The following is a 15583-nucleotide window of genomic DNA, read 5'->3' on the forward strand; positions in this document are numbered from 1 at the left end:
TCGGAGGGTGCATACTGCTGTCGGAGGGTGCATACTGCTGTCGGAGGGTGCATACTGCTGTCGGAGGGTGCATACTGCTGTCGGAGGGTGCATACTGCTGTCGGAGGGTGCATACTGCTGTCGGAGGGTGCATACTGCTGTCGGAGGGTGCATACTGCTGTCGGAGGGTGCATACTGCTGTCGGAGGGTGCATACTGCTGTCGGAGGGTGCATACTGCTGTCGGAGGGTGCATACTGCTGTCGGAGGGTGCATACTGCTGTCGGAGGGTGCATACTGCTGTCGGAGGGTGCATACTGTTGTCGGAGGGTGCATACTGTTGTTGGAGGGTGCATACTGTTGTTGGAGGGTGCATACTGTTGTTGGAGGGTGCATACTGCTGTTGTTGGAGGGTGCATACTGCTGTTGTTGGAGGGTGCATACTGCTGTTGTTGGAGGGTGCATACTGCTGTTGTTGGAGGGTGCATACTGCTGTTGTTGGAGGGTGCATACTGCTGTTGTTGGAGGGTGCATACTGCTGTTGTTGGAGGGTGCATACTGCTGTTGTTGGAGGGTGCATACTGCTGTTGTTGGAGGGTGCATACTGTTGTCGGAGGGTGCATACTGTTGTCGGAGGGTGCATACTGTTGTCGGAGGGTGCATACTGTTGTCGGAGGGTGCATACTGCTGTCGGAGGGTGCATACTGTTGTCGGAGGGTGCATACTGTTGTCGGAGGGTGCATACTGTTGTCGGAGGGTGCATACTGTTGTTCGAGATGTGAGCAAGTTGCACATTTGGAAGCCCAGATACTGGATGTAAATGAGCAGCTGGCAACTCTGAGATGCAATAGCAATATGGAAAGGAGTTTGCTGCTCACTGAGCAGCAGCTTGCTGGGTCAGATGTGGGGGAGGATCGTAGTAGGGAGCGGCAGGACGGTGAGGTAGGTAGCTGGGTGACAGTTAGAAAGGGGGGTAAAGGGAAAAGTGCTAGGAAGGCTAGTCCTGAACTGACACACCCCAATAGGTTGGCAGATGAGGGGGATGTCATTACAGGGGTAGCATTGCTGCAGCAAGGCATGACCTCTGAACGCCAGAGGAGTGTCTGCTCCAGTAACGGGGGGGAATAGGAGTGCAGGGCAGGCAAGACAGGTACTGGTAGTGGGGGACTCAATTATTAGGGGGACAGATAGGGCAATCTGTCACAAAGACAGGGATCGCCGAACAGTGTGTTGTCTTCCTGGCGCTCGAGTTCGGCACATCGCTGATCGGGTTGACAGATTACTGGGAGCGGTCATTGTACACATTGGCACAAATGACAAAGTTAGAGGTAGGTGGAAGGGCCTTAAAGATGATTTCAGGGAATTAGGTTGTAAGCTTAAAGCATGGACCTCAAAGGTGGTATTTTCGGAAATACTACCTGTGCCACGAGCCACACCAGAGAGGCAAAGAGAGATCAGGGAGGTTAACAGGTGGCTCAGGAATTGGTGTAGGAAAGAGGGTTTTGGGTTCCTGGAGAATTGGGCCGACTTTTCAGTTGGCTACAGATTCTATGCTAGGGATGGGCTGCATCTTAATGGGGAAGGTGCAGCTCTGCTGGGGCAGAAAATGGCTAGAAGGTTGGAGGAGTGTTTAAACTAGGAATGGGGGCGAGGGTATTCACTTTATAGAAGGGGAATGTAGTGCAGATAGTGACCAGGGCACAAGTAATGAAATTGGGGGTGGTACGGGGGGAAGGGTTAGGACAGTCAATACAGTAAGCAGGAATACAGGTACAGAGTCATACGTAACGTGCATGTACACTAATGCCCGAAGCCTCACAAATAAGGTGGAGGAATTAGAATTAATATTGTTGGAAGAAAATGATGATATAGTGGGGATATCAGAGACATGGCTGGATGAGAGCTATGACTGGGCTGTTAATTTACAGGGTTATAGCCTATTCAGGAATGACCGTACAAATAAGCGAGGGGGAGGTGTGTGTCTACATGTAACATCATCCTTAATGTAGAGTCCCTATGGGTGGAGATAAGGGGGGAGAATGAATAATAAATACTGATAGGGGTGTGTTATAAGACGCCGAATATTATGGAAGAGGTAGAGAATCTCCTCATAAAGCAAATTGATAAAGCAGCGAGTCTCGGAGAGGTAATTATTATGGGGGACTTTAACTATCCTGATATAAATTGGGGAACAGAAACTTGCAGTTCCAGCAAAGGAAATAGATTTTTGATAACAATGAAAGATAATTACCTTTCACAAATGGTCCAGGACCCCACAAGAGGGGGAGCACTACTAGACCTTGTACTAACCAATAGGCCAGACCGCATATCAAATATACAAGTTGGGGGTTACTTGGGGAATAGTGATCACAAAATAATAAGTTTTCATGTATTCTTTAGTAAGATGTCTAGTAGAGGGGCTACAAGGACACTAAACTTCAGGAAAGCAAATTTTAAACGGTTGAGAGATGATCTTAGTGCAATAAACTGGGATGATGTACTAAGTAATAAAAATACACAAAGCAAATGGGAGACTTTTATGAGCATCCTGAATAGGGCTTGTGCAGAAAATATACCCTATGGGAACAAACATGCTAGAAATAGGAGGAAACCCCTATGGCTAAATAGAGCTGTAAGGGAAGCAATAAAAGAAAAACAGAAAGCCTTAAAAGAATTAAAGAGGGTAGGTAGTGATGAGGCATTATATAATTATAGAAAATTAAATAAAATATGTAAAAAGCAAATTAAGTTAGCTAAGTTTGAGACAGAGAGACTCATTGCGAGAGAAAGTAAAAATAATCCTAAAATATTCTTTAACTACATAAACAGTAAAAAACTGAAAAGCGATAGTGTTGGCCCCCTTAAAAATAGTCTTGGGGAAATGGTGGAAGGGGATGAGGGTAAAGCCAACCTGCTGAATGACTTTTTTTCTACGGTTTTTATACAAGAAAATGCCATGGCAGATGACATGACCAGTGATACCATAAATTCACCCTTGAATATTACCTGCTTAACCCAGCAGGAAGTACGCCGCCGCCTCGAAATCACTAAGGTTGACAAATCTCCGGGCCCGGATGGCATACACCCCAGAGTACTACAGGAATTGAGTTCTGTGATATAGACCATTATTTTTAATCTTCTCAGATTCCTTAATAACAGGGTCGGTACCGCAGGACTGGCGCATAGCAAATGTGGTGCCAATATTCAAAAAGGGGACAAAAACTGAGCCGGGAAATTATAGGCCGGTAAGTTTAACCTCTACGGTTGGTAAAATCCTTCAGGGTTTCTTGAGAGATGCTATACTGGAGTATCTCAAGAAAAATAACCTTATGACAGAGTATCAACATGGGTTTATGAGGGATCGATCCTGTCAAACTGATCAGCTTCTATGAACAGGTAAGTTCAAGTCTGGAGCAGGGAAATGCAGTGGATGTTGTGTATATGGACTTTTCAAAAGCTTTTGATACGGTGCCACACAAAAGGTTGGTACATAAAATGAGAATAATGGGGATAAGGGAAAATATGTGTAACTGGGTTAAAAACTGGCTCAGTGATAGGAAACAAAGGGTGGTTATTAATGGTACGTACTCGGACTGGGTCTCAGTTCATAGTGGGGTACCACAGGGGTCAGTATTGGGCCCGCTTCTTTTCAACATATTTATAAATGACCTTGTTGGGGGCATGCGGAGTAGAATTTCAATATTTGCAGATGATACTAAACTCTGCAGGGTAATCAATACAGAGGAGGATAATTTTATATTACAGGGAGATTTATGTAAATTGGAGGATTGGGCTGAGAAGTGGCAATTGAAGTTTAATGTAGATAAATGTAAGGTCATGCACTTGGGTAGAGGAAATAACATTTATGATTATGTACTTAATTGTAGAACACTGGGTAAAACAGGCACAGAAAAAGACTTGGGTGTATGGGTGGATGGTAAACTTCACTTTAGTGGCCAGTGTCAGGCAGCTGCTGCCAGGGCTAATAAAATAATGGGATGTATTAAAAGAGGTAGAAGTGTTCATGAAAAAAATATAGCTCTACCTCTGTACAAGTCACTAGTGCGACCGCACTTATATACTGTGTACAATTCTGGTCACCAATATATAAGAAGGACATAGCTGAACTAGAGAGGGTGCAGAGAAGAGCGACCAAGATTATTAGAGGAATGGGTGGGCTGCAATACCAAGACAGAAAAAACGAAGGCTTAGGGGGGATCTAATCACAATGTATAAATATATGAGGGGACAGTACAGAGACCTTTCCAAAGATCTTTTTACACCTAGGCCTGCGACTGGAACACGGGGGCATCCGCTACGTCTTGAGGAAAGAAGGTTTAATCCTAATCACAGACGAGGATTCTTTACTGTACGAGCAGTGAGACTATGGAGCTCTCTGCCGCATGATGTTGTAATGAGTGATTCACTACTAACATTTAAGCAGAGCCTGGACGCCTTTCTTGAAAAATTTAATATTACCAGTTATGTATATTAGATTTTATGACAGGGTGTTGATCCAGGGAACTAGTCTGATTGCCGGATGTGGACGAAGGAAGGACATTTTTTCCCCATTGGAACTTGTTTGCCACATTGGGGTTTTTTTTGCCTTCCTCTGGATCAACATGTTAGGCTACGGGTTGAACTAGATGGACTTAGAGTCTCCCTTCAACCTTAAAAACTATGATACTATGATACTATTGTCACCAGGTAAACCAATATAACTGCACAACATTTAGAAATAAACATTTGACATGCAAAAACAAAACCCAAAAAATGAGTGCCCAATATAGCCCCCTTTCTTTCTGATGACACTCAGCAGCCGACCATCCATAGATTCTGTCATTGCTTGATCTGTTTATGATCCACATTGCATGCAGCAGCCACCACAGTCTCCAGACACTTCTCAGAGGTGGACTGTTTTCCCTCCCTGTAGATCTAACATTTTATGAGGGACCACATGATCTCTATGGGGTTCAGATCATCTCTATGGGGTTCAGATCAGGTGGACAAGGGGGCCATGTCATTTTATTTTCATCTTTTAGACCTTTACTGGCCAGCCACGCTGTGGAGTAGTTGGATGCATGTGATGGAGCATTGTCCTGCATGAAAGTCATGGTTTTTTGAACGATGGCGACTTCTTCCTGAACCACTGCTTGAAGAAGTTGTGTTCCAGAAACTGGCAGTAGGTCTGGGAGTTGAGCTTCACTCCATCCTCAACCCGAAAAGGTCCAACAAGTTGATCTTTGATGATCCCAGCCCATACCAGTCCCCACCTCCACCTTACTGGTTTCTGAGCCGGAGTGGAGCTCTCTGCCCTTTACTGATCGAGCCTCTGGCCCATCAAGAGTCCATCTCAGTTCATCAGTCCATAAAACATTGGAAAAATCAGTCTTAAGATATTTCTTGGCCCAGTCTTGACGTTTTATCTTATGTTTCTTGTTCAGAGGTGGTGGTTTTTCAGCCTTCCTTACCTTGGCCATGTCCCTGAGTATGGCACACCTTAAACTTTTCAGAGCCCGTCAAATCTCTCTTCTGACCCATTTTGCCAAAGGAAAGGAAGTTGCCTAATAATTAAGCACCCCTTATATAGGGTGTTGATGTCATTACACCACACCCCTCCTCATTACAGAGATGCCCATCACCTGATTTACTTAATTGGTAGTTGGCTCTCAGCCTATACAGCTTGGAGTAGTACAACATGTATAAAAAGTATCATGTGATCAAAATACTCATTTGCCTAATAATTCTGCACACAGTGTATATCAGGGTTTTTCTTGGATCCCAGTAACACCAGAGTACTGATATAGTGGGGGAGAACCTGTGTAGGCTCAGTATTGTTCCATATCAGGCGTGCTGGTATTTACTAGGGTTTTTACGGCTGCAGACAGTGCTCTTTCCTATCCTTACCTATGCAGATAGTTTGGGCCTCATCTTTGCTGAATCTATTCTCTAGCTACGTATTGGTGTTTTCCTATATCACCGTAGTGTTTTCATGTGGGGGGCTATCTATATCTTTGGGGACTGTTCCGAGGCAGATTAGCTTTTCTAATATTTCTCTCTGTAAGAATATTTAGTTCTCCGGCTCTGTCGAGACGACTAGGTCATCGTAGGCTCGTCCCACGGCAACTTCTAGTTGTGTGTCAGTATTAGGTCTGCAGTCCGTTAAGGTTCCAGCCACTCTGGTTATTTTTCTTGTTTCCAAGTTTTTGTCCTATTTCTGATCCTCCTCAGTCACTGAATTTCTGATCCTCCTCGGTCACAGTAGCACCGGCCTTACTTACCTAAGATTCTAGGGTACTCTAAAGAAGGAAAAAAAAGGAAAGTGTCAGGTTGTTTTTTTTTTTTGTGTATTTTTCCTCTTTTTCTCTGGGTGCCGTGGAGGATCTTGTGCCGTGGAGGATCTTGTGCTGTTATGGATGTTACACAATTAGCTGAATGACTTGATCAGCTTACTTATCATGTTAAGGATATATAAGATTATCTTACCCAGACATCTGCTTTAGAACCTAAGATACCTTTACCTGATTTGTTCTCTGGGGATTAGTCTAAATTTTTCTTCAAGAACAATTGTAGGTTGTTTTTTGCTTTGAAACCCAAGTCCTCGGGGTCTTCCAGGCAGCGAGGTCAGATTGTCATCTCTTGTGGTGACCCCCAGGATTGGGCCTTTTCTCTGGCACCTGAAGATCCTGCTCTTGTGTATGTGGATTTTTTTTTCAGGCTCTGGGGTTGTTATAAGATGAACCTAATGCTATTGATCAAGCCGAGAAATCTTTATTGGCTTTGATCCAGGGTCAGGAACCTGCTGAGATATACGGTCAGAAATGTCGTAAGTGGGTGGTCCTTACTGAGTGGAATGATGCGGCTCTTGCGGCCCTTTTTCGGAAGGTGTTGGCAGAGCCTGTAAAGGATGTTATGGTGAGCTTTCCTATCTCCTCTGGTCTCGATGCCTCTATGTCACTGACCATTCAGATTGACAGACGTTTACGTGAACGTAAAACAATGCGTGCAGAGGTTTCGCTCCCAGAGCGGTCTCCGGAGCCTATGCAGTGTGAGATCTCAGAGCGGTCCCCGGAGTCTATGCAGTGTGAGATCTCAGAGCGGTCCCCGGAGTCTATGCAGTGTTATAGGGTCCTTTCCAGGGTGGAACGGCAGGATTTTAGACGACGTGATAAGCTATGTTTCTTCTGTGGAGACCCCTCTCATACTATTTGTCTTCCCTAAGCGCGAGACACGATTTGCCCGTTCATTTAAGTTTTTTTTGTCGGTTTCTTTAATCTGTTCCCTGTCGTCATTTTCGGCCATGGCTTATATTGATTCAGGAGCGGCCCTGAACTTGATGGATTTTGGGTTTGCTGAGCCTTGTGGTTTTCCTATGGTGCCTTTGCATGCTCCTATTCCTTTGAGGGGTATTAATGCTACTCCTTTAGCTGAAAATAAGCCCCAGTTTTGGACCCAGGTGACGATGTGGGTCGCGCCTGACCATCAGGAGGATTGTAAGTTTTTGGTGTTGCATAATTTGCATGACATTTTGGTACTGGGATTTCCTTGCTTGCCCATAATCCAGTTCTAGATTGGACATCTTTGTCTGTGACTAGTTGGGGCTGCCGATGTGTGCATAGTGTTTTGCCTATTTCATCTCAGATACGGGAGGTCCCTGGCTATTTGGCAGATTTCATGGATGTGTTTAATGAGGCCGAGGCTGCGTCTTTGCCTCCACATAGGGACTGTGATTGCGCTATTGAATTAGTGCCTGGATGTAAGTTTCCTAAGGGACGGCTTTTCAATTTATCGGGTCCTGAACATGTTGCTATGCGGACTTACATTAAGGAGTCTTTGGAGAAGGGTCACATCAGACCGTCATCTTCACCTTTTGGGTGCCGTTTTTTTTCTTTGTGGCCAAGAAGGGTGGCTCATTGCGGCCCTGTATTGATTATCGTCTCCTTAATAAAATCACGGTTAAATATCAGTATCCGTTGCCTCTGATTTCCGACCTGTTCTCCAGAGTGGAGGGTGCTAGTTGGTTTACTAAGCTCGATCTTCGGGGAGCATATAATCTCATCCGTATTAAGCAGGGTGATGAATGGAAGATGGCGTTTAATCCCCCTGAGGGGCATTTTGAGTGCCTAGTGATGCCCTTTGGGCTCACTAATGCCCCTTCCGTCTTCCAATCTTTCATGAATGATATTTTCCGGGACTTTGTGGACAAGTTTTTGATTGTCTATTTGGAAGACATTTAGATTTTTTCTGACGACTGGGATTCTCATGTTGAACAGGTTGGGACAGTGTTTCAGGTTCTCAGGGACAATGCGTTATATGTCAAGGGATCAAAATGTCTTTTTGGCGTACAAAAAATCTTTTTTGGGGTTTATTTTGTCCCCATCTTCTATTGAGATGGATTTGGTCAAGGTCCAGGCCATTCATGATTGGGTTCAGCCTACTTCTTTAAAAGCCCTTCAGAATTTTTTGGGTTTTCCTAATTTCTATCGTAAATTCATTGGCAATTTTTCCAGTATTGTCAAGCCGCTGACTGATTTGACCAAAAAGGGAGCTGATGTTGTGAATTGGTCTCCAGAGGCAGTCTTGGCTTTTCAGGAGCTTAGGAGTTTTACTTCTGCTCCAGTCTTGCGGCTGCCTGATGGGTCTATTCCTTTTCAGGTGGAGATCGATGCCTCGGAGATTGGAGCTGGGGCTGTCTTGTCTCAAAGGGACCCTGTGACTTCTAAAATTAGACCCTGTGCTTTCTTTTCCCGGAAATTTTCTCCACCAGAACGAAATTATGATGTGGGGAATCTGGAATTGTTGGCTATGAAGTGAGGCTTTGAAGAATGGCGACATTCTCTGGAGGGGGCGAGACATCAAATTGTTGTACTAACTGATCATAAGAATTTGATCTATCTGGAATCTGCCAGGAAGTTGAATCCCAGGCAGGCTAGATGGGCCTTGTTGTTTTTCATGCGCTTTAATTTTGTCGTCTCTTATATTCCGGGTACTAAGAATATTAAGGCAGATGCCCTTTCTAGGAGTTTCTTGGCTGATTTGGATTTGACTGAGCTTGCTACCATCCTGCATGAGGGAGTGATTCTCTCCGCAATTTCACCTGATTTGAGACTTGCCCTTGAGGAATTTCAGGAGAATAAACCTGAAAGATGTCCTGTGGGGAAATTGTATGTTCCTGACCAATGGAGGAGTAGAGTGATGTCTGAAGTTCATTGTTCTTTGTTGGCTGGTCATCCTGGGATTTTTGGCACTAGGGATTTGGTGAGTATGTCCTTTTGGTGGCCTTCTCTGTCTCGTGATGTGAGGAGTTTTGTGCAATCTTGTGGGATGTGTTCAAGATCCAAGCCTTGTTGTTCTCGTTCTAGTGGACTGTTAATGCCAGTGCCTAAGAGACCATGGACTCACATCTCAATGGATTTTATTTCCGATCTCCCTGTTTCTCAGAGGATGACGGTTATTTGGGTAATCTGTGATAGATTTTCCAAAATGATTCATTTGGTGCCACTGCCTAAGTTGCCATCAGCTTCAGAGTTGGTGCCTTTGTTTCTTCATCAGGTGGTTCGTTTGTATGGTATTCCTGAGAATGTTGTGTCCGATAGGGGAGTCCAGTTTGTGTCTAGACTTTGGAGAGCTTTTTGTTCCAGGCTGGGAGTTGAGTTGTCCTGCTCCTCCGCGTTTCATCCTCAGACCAATAGACAGACTGAGAGGACTAATCAGACTTTGGAAACCTATTTGCGATGTTTCGTGTCGGCTGATCAGGACGACTGGGTTTCTTTTTTGTCCTTGGCTGAGTTTGCTTTGAATAATAGAGCTAGTACGGCCACTTTGATGGCTCCTTTCTTTTGCAATTTTGGGTTTCATCCTCGGTTTTCTTCGGGGCAGATGGAGACTTCAGCCTGCCCGGGTGTTGATTCTGCAGTAGAGAAAATGCAGCAAATTTGGGATCAAGTGGTGGATAAATTGTCCCACTCCCAGGAAAATGCCCAACGGTTTGCCAATTGGCAGAGGACTGTGGGTCCCCGGTTTAAGGTAGGGGACTTGGTCTGGATATCTTCCAGACATGTTCCTCTGAAAGTTTCTTCTACGAAATTTAAGCCAAGGTTTATTGGACCTTATAAGATTTTAGAGACAGTTAATCCTGTTTCTCTCGGTTTGGCTCTCCCAGATACTTTCAAGATTCACAATGTCTTTCATAAGTCTTTGTTGAAAAAGTATGTTGAACCGGTAGTGCCCTTGGCTGCGCCTCCTGATCCTCTGTTGGTCGAATGGGATCTGGAATATGTAGTGGAGAAGATTTTGGATTCCCGTATTACAGACAGAAGCCTCACTACCTGGTCAAGTGGAAAGGTTACGGTCAGAAGGATAATTCTTGGGTGGTTACTTCCGACATACATGCTGATTGCTTGATCCGTGCTTTTCATCTAGCCCATCCTGACAAACCCGGGGGTTCTGGTGAGGGTTCAGTGACCTCTCCTCAAGGAGGGGGGGGGTACTGTTGTGAATACATTTGAATTAGATTCCAGTTTGGGGCTCCTCTTGTGGTCAGTGCTGGTAGTGCAGTTGAGTTGCTGAATGGGGAAACAGACAGCTGAGGAGGATTGGCAATCAGGCCATTCGTATTGGACCTATATAACTGAGTAGTTTCCTCCTGTTCCTTGCCGGTGCTCAATGTATCTCCTGTGTGCTAAGGACATTCTGAAACAATCCCTTTTCTCTGTATCTACCAGAACTCCTCTCAGAGAAGTTGGTACCTCTGCTTATGGTTTTCACTTCCTTGTGATTTTGCCTGTGTGGAGTTCTTGGTGGAGTTGGATCCTTCCCTGCTGGGAGTATCCGTGTACCTTGCTCCATGTTCTGCTATGTATTGTGTTTTGTCATGCTTGGTACTAAATTCAGTCCCTCCTCTATATCAGTGTTTTTCTTGCATCCCAGTAACACCAGAGTACTGATATAGTGGGGGAGAGTCTGTGTAAGCTCAGAATTGTTCCATATGAGGCGTGCTGGTATTTACTAGGGTTTTTACGGCTGCAGTCAGTGCTCTTTCCTATCCTTACCTATGCAGATAGTTTGGGCCTCATCTTTGCTGAATCTATTCTCTAGCTACGTATTGGTATTTTCCTATATCACCGTAGTCTTTACATGTGGGGGGGGCTATCTATATCTTTGGGGACTGCTCCGAGGCAGATTAGCTTTTCTAATGTTTCTCTCTGTAAGAATATTTAGTTCTCCGGTTTTGTCGAGGCGACCAGGTCATCGTAGGTACGTCCCACAGCTACTTCTAGTTGCGAGTCAGTATTAGGTCTGCAGTCCGTTAAGGTTCCAGCCACTCTGGTTATTGTTTGGGTTTCCGAGTTTTTGTCCTTTTTCTGATCCTCCTTCCTCACTGAATTATAACAGCTCCCCATCCCTCCTCCCCAGGTGAGCGGCTGCAGCTCCTCATCCCTGCTCCCCAGGTGAGCGGCTGCAGCTCCCCATCTCTGCTCCCCAGGTGAGCGGCTGTAGCTCCCCATCCCTGTTCCCCAGGTGAGCGGCTGTAGCTCCCCATCCCGCCTTCCCAGGTGAGCGGCTGCAGCTCACCTACCCGCCTCCCCAGGTGAGCGGCTGCAGCTCCCCTTCCCGCCTCCCCAGGTGAGCGGCTGCAGCTCCCCTTCCCACCTCCCCAGGTGAGCGGCTGCAGCTCCCTTTCCCGCCTCCCAGGTGAGCGGCTGCAGCTCCCCTTCCCGCCTCCCCAGGTGAGCGGTTGCAGCTCCCCTTCCCGCCTCCCCAGGTGAGCGGCTGCAGCTCCCCTTCCCGCCTCCCCAGGTGAGCGGCTGCAGCTCCCCTTCCCGCCTCCCCAGGTGAGCGGCTGCAGCTCCCCTTCCCGCCTCCCCAGGTGAGCGGCTGCAGCTCCCCTTCCCGCCTCCCCAGGTGAGCGGCTGCAGCTCCCCTTCCCGCCTCCCCAGGTGAGCGGCTGCAGCTCCCCTTCCCGCCTCCCCAGGTGAGCGGCTGCAGCTCCCCATCCTTCCTCCCCAGGGGAGCGGCTGCAGCTCCCCTTCCCGCCTCCCCAGGTGAGCGGCTGCAGCTCCCCTTCCCGCCTCCCCAGGTGAGCGGCTGCAGCTCCCCTTCCCGCCTCCCCAGGTGAGCGGCTGCAGCTCCCCTTCCCGCCTCCCCAGGTGAGCGGCTGCAGCTCCCCTTCCCGCCTCCCCAGGTGAGCGGCTGCAGCTCCCCATCCTTCTTCCCCAGGGGAGCGGCTGCAGGTCCCCATCTCTCCTCCCCAGGGGAGCGGCTGCAGGTCCCCATCTCTCCTCCCCAGGGGAGCGGCTGCAGGTCCCCATCTCTCCTCCCCAGGGGAGCGGCTGCAGGTCCCCATCTCTCCTCCCCAGGGGAGCGGCTGCAGGTCCCCATCTCTCCTCCCCAGGGGAGCGGCTGCAGGTCCCCATCTCTCCTCCCCAGGGGAGCGGCTGCAGGTCCCCATCTCTCCTCCCCAGGGGAGCGGCTGCAGGTCCCCATCTCTCCTCCCCAGGGGAGCGGCTGCAGGTCCCCAGCTCTCCTCCCCAGGGGAGCGGCTGCAGGTCCCCAGCTCTCCTCCCCAGGGGAGCGGCTGCAGGTCCCCAGCTCTCCTCCCCAGGGGAGCGGCTGCAGGTCCCCATCTCTCCTCCCCAGGGGAGCGGCTGCAGGTCCCCATCTCTCCTCCCCAGGGGAGCGTCTGCAGGTCCCCATCTCTCCTCCCCAGGGGAGCGGCGGCAGGTCCCCATCTCTCCTCCCCAGGGGAGCGGCGGGCAGGTCCCCATCTCTCCTCCCCAGGGGAGCGGCGGCAGGTCCCCATCCTTCCTCCCCAGGGGAGCGGCTGCAGGTCCCCATCCTTCCTCCCCAGGGGAGCGGACTGCAGGTCCCCATCCTTCCTCCCCAGGGGAGCGGCTGCAGGTCCCCATCTCTCCTCCCCAGGGGAGCGGCTGCAGGTCCCCATCTCTCCTCCCCAGGGGAGCGGCTGCAGGTCCCCATCTCTCCTCCCCAGGGGAGCGGCTGCAGGTCCCCATCTCTCCTCCCCAGGGGAGCGGCTGCAGGTCCCCATCTCTCCTCCCCAGGGGAGCGGCTGCAGGTCCCCATCTCTCCTCCCCAGGGGAGCGGCTGCAGGTCCCCATCTCTCCTCCCCAGGGGAGCGGCTGCAGGTCCCCATCTCTCCTCCCCAGGGGAGCGGCTGCAGGTCCCCATCTCTCCTCCCCAGGGGAGCGGCTGCAGGTCCCCATCTCTCCTCCCCAGGGGAGCGGCTGCAGGTCCCCATCTCTCCTCCCCAGGGGAGCGGCTGCAGGTCCCCATCTCTCCTCCCCAGGGGAGCGCTGCAGGTCCCCATCTCTCCTCCCCAGGGGAGCGGCTGCAGGTCCCCATCTCTCCTCCCCAGGGGAGCGGCTGCAGGTCCCCATCTCTCCTCCCCAGGGGAGCGGCTGCAGGTCCCCATCTCTCCTCCCCAGGGGAGCGGCTGCAGGTCCCCATCTCGCCTCTCCAGGTGAGCGGCTGCAGCTCCCCATCTCTCCTCCCCAGGGGAGCGTCTGCAGCTCCCCATCTCTCCTCCCCAGGGGAGCGTCTGCAGCTCCCCATCTCTCCTCCCCCAGGGGAGCGTCTGCAGCTCCCCATCTCTCCTCCCCAGGGGAGCGTCTGCAGCTCCCCATCTCTCCTCCCCAGGGGAGCGTCTGCAGCTCCCCATCTCTCCTCCCCAGGGGAGCGTCTGCAGCTCCCCATCTCTCCTCCCCAGGGGAGCGTCTGCAGCTCCCCATCTCTCCTCCCCAGGGGAGCGTCTGCAGCTCCCCATCTCTCCTCCCCAGGGGAGCGTCTGCAGCTCCCCATCTCTCCTCCCCAGGGGAGCGTCTGCAGCTCCCCATCTCTCCTCCCCAGGGGAGCGTCTGCAGCTCCCCATCTCTCCTCCCCAGGGGAGCGTCGGCAGCTCCCCATCTCTCCTCCCCAGGGGAGCGTCGGCAGCTCCCCATCTCTCCTCCCCAGGGGAGCGTCGGCAGCTCCCCATCTCTCCTCCCCAGGGGAGCGTCGGCAGCTCCCCATCTCTCCTCCCCAGGGGAGCGTCGGCAGCTCCCCATCTCTCCTCCCCAGGGGAGCGGCGGCAGCTCCCCATCTCTCCTCCCCAGGGGAGCGGCGGCAGCTCCCCATCTCTCCTCCCCAGGGGAGCGGCGGCAGCTCCCCATCTCTCCTCCCCAGGGGAGCGGCGGCAGCTCCCCATCTCTCCTCCCCAGGGGAGCGGCGGCAGCTCCCCATCTCTCCTCCCCAGGGGAGCGGCGGCAGCTCCCCATCTCTCCTCCCCAGGGGAGCGGCGGCAGCTCCCCATCTCTCCTCCCCAGGGGAGCGGCGGCAGCTCCCCATCTCTCCTCCCCAGGGGAGCGGCGGCAGCTCCCCATCTCTCCTCCCCAGGGGAGCGGCGGCAGCTCCCCATCTCTCCTCCCCAGGGGAGCGGCGGCAGCTCCCCATCTCTCCTCCCCAGGGGAGCGGCGGCAGCTCCCCATCTCTCCTCCCCAGGGGAGCGGCGGCAGCTCCCCATCTCTCCTCCCCAGGGGAGCGGCGGCAGCTCCCCATCTCTCCTCCCCAGGGGAGCGGCGGCAGCTCCCCATCTCTCCTCCCCAGGGGAGCGGCGGCAGCTCCCCATCTCTCCTCCCCAGGGGAGCGGCGGCAGCTCCCCATCTCTCCTCCCCAGGGGAGCGGCGGCAGCTCCCCATCTCTCCTCCCCAGGGGAGCGGCGGCAGCTCCCCATCTCTCCTCCCCAGGGGAGCGGCGGCAGCTCCCCATCTCTCCTCCCCAGGGGAGCGGCGGCAGCTCCCCATCTCTCCTCCCCAGGGGAGCGGCGGCAGCTCCCCATCTCTCCTCCCCAGGGGAGCGGCGGCAGCTCCCCATCTCTCCTCCCCAGGGGAGCGGCGGCAGCTCCCCATCTCTCCTCCCCAGGGGAGCGGCGGCAGCTCCCCATCTCTCCTCCCCAGGGGAGCGGCGGCAGCTCCCCATCTCTCCTCCCCAGGGGAGCGGCGGCAGCTCCCCATCTCTCCTCCCCAGGGGAGCGGCGGCAGCTCCCCATCTCTCCTCCCCAGGGGAGCGGCGGCAGCTCCCCATCTCTCCTCCCCAGGGGAGCGGCGGCAGCTCCCCATCTCTCCTCCCCAGGGGAGCGGCGGCAGCTCCCCATCTCTCCTCCCCCAGGGGAGCGGCGGCAGCTCCCCATCTCTCCTCCCCAGGGGAGCGGCGGCAGCTCCCCATCTCTCCTCCCCAGGGGAGCGGCGGCAGCTCCCCATCTCTCCTCCCCAGGGGAGCGGCGGCAGCTCCCCATCTCTCCTCCCCAGGGGAGCGGCGGCAGCTCCCCATCTCTCCTCCCCAGGGGAGCGGCGGCAGCTCCCCATCTCTCCTCCCCAGGGGAGCGGCGGCAGCTCCCCATCTCTCCTCCCCAGGGGAGCGGCGGCAGCTCCCCATCTCTCCTCCCCAGGGGAGCGGCGGCAGCTCCCCATCTCTCCTCCCCAGGGGAGCGGCGGCAGCTCCCCATCTCTCCTCCCCAGGGGAGCGGCTGCAGCTCCCCATCTCTCCTCCCCAGGGGAGCGGCTGCAGGTCCCCATCTCTCCTCCCCAGGGGAGCGGCTGCAGGTCCCCATCT

General features: G+C 52.2%; 1 protein-coding gene across 1 annotated transcript in view; it reads left to right on the top strand.

Moving 5' to 3' along the window:
- The window catches only part of IFT43 (intraflagellar transport 43), a 31151-nt gene that overhangs the window by 14241 nt on the left and 1327 nt on the right, over window positions 1-15583 (top strand). The window lies entirely within an intron of this gene.

Source organism: Anomaloglossus baeobatrachus, chromosome 12 (genome assembly GCF_048569485.1).
Source record: "Anomaloglossus baeobatrachus isolate aAnoBae1 chromosome 12, aAnoBae1.hap1, whole genome shotgun sequence".
Classification (NCBI taxonomy): domain Eukaryota; kingdom Metazoa; phylum Chordata; class Amphibia; order Anura; family Aromobatidae; genus Anomaloglossus; species Anomaloglossus baeobatrachus.